Here is a 1,669-nt window from a genome sequence, read left to right as displayed (position 1 = left end):
GTGCTTAAGGTTCCTCTATGGCAATGGAACAATGGTCAACCAAACGCCAGTAGGGCTAATAGTCTTCCTGCATCTTGTGTAGGACAAAAATGAAGACAAAAATCTACATATCTTAGCCTATCTTTTGGTGGTTTTATCCTGAAATAATGGGTTGTGTGTCAATAATTTCCCAAGTGCCAAGCAAATGATCAAGAAATGATATTCCTGAGGTTCAAGAGCAGGTGATTCAGAGCTTCCAAGAAAAGTCATATGATGATGATTTCAGACAAAATAAATGGGGGGATTTCAGACAAAATAAATGGGGGAAAGTATCCTTATTGACAAAACCCTCACAACATAAAACCTGAATAAAATCTGACATTCAGAACTAGCATCTAGCACAAACTGAGTATGCTCTCAGCTTCTAATGCGAAACAAATGATATGGTACAAGAAAGTAAGGTAATGGTAAAGGTAAAAGACCCCTGGATGGTTAAGTCCAGTCAAAGGCTACTATGGGGTGCGGCGCTCATCTCACTTTCAGGCCGAGGGAGCCAGCGTTTGTTCACAGACAGCTTTCCAGGTCATGTGGCCAGCATGACTAAACAGCTTCTGGCACAATGGAACACTATTATGGAAACGAGAGTGCATGGAAACATCATTTACATTCCTACTGCAGCGGTACCTATTTATCTACTCGCACTGGTGTGCCTTCTAACTGTTAGGTTGGTTGGAGCTAAGACAGAGCAACAGGAGCTCACCCCGTCGCACGGATTCGAACCGCCGACCTTCCAATCAGCATGCCCAAGAGGCTCAGTGGTTTAGACCACAGTGCCACTGCATCCCTACAAGAAAGCAACTGCAGTCTCACACATGTTCAAAGAGAAAGAAATGGTGAAGAGAAACATGCACATATTCTTGAGAGGGGGAATAGGTTTCCCAGCATAAGTGAGTGTGGGTGTGTAAGATAAATTTTGTTTTGTATCTATCTGTGCTTGTGTTAATGGGTGTGTGATAGGCAGTATGAGTGAATATTTGTGAGACACAACTGTGAAATACGTGTATAAATGTCCATACATTAGTGGAAAGGCAGAAGTTCAAAAGGCCCTTAAGGTATTCTTATTTCAAAGAACTTTTTTATTAATTAATGTGTCTTTTTAAGACCTGCAGTGTGAAATTTGATTTTATTTTGTATGGGTTTTTTATGTCCACTGCATAGCCATTTTGTATATCCACTTGAGAGGGCAATTGCCCTGAATGGTAGCTTGTTAGTTTCAAAACAAATAAAAATCCCATAATAAACTAATAAATAGCTTCGCTGCATATTGAGTGATACTTGTGTTCCTAAATCATTTAGGCCCTCTTTACTGAAGGGTCTTACATTGCTTATATGTGCTACTGATGGCACAGTTCCAAGAAGCCTGTTTCTGTTTGTGGCTTGTTTTTTTTAAGAAAGCAAAGTAATTAATAGTTAGTGTTTGTGCAGCATTATGAACACATGACTCATTAGCTGCATTCTAAGGGTGAAATCCCATTCCCATTAAAATCAATGAAAGCTGGTCATTTACTTCCCTAGAGCCAAGACTGCATCCAAAGTATTTTTTTATTAAGATGATAATGATGCAATGGGCATGTGCCATGCCTGGGAACTACTTGGCTGTATTTTTTCTTCCAATAATCTTTGGATCTTT

The sequence above is a fragment of the Podarcis gaigeae genome, assembly GCF_964106915.1.
Source record: "Podarcis gaigeae genome assembly, chromosome: 4".
NCBI lineage: Eukaryota > Metazoa > Chordata > Lepidosauria > Squamata > Lacertidae > Podarcis > Podarcis gaigeae.
The sequence above is the reverse complement of the archived record's forward strand: the minus strand, read 5'-3'. Positions refer to the sequence as shown.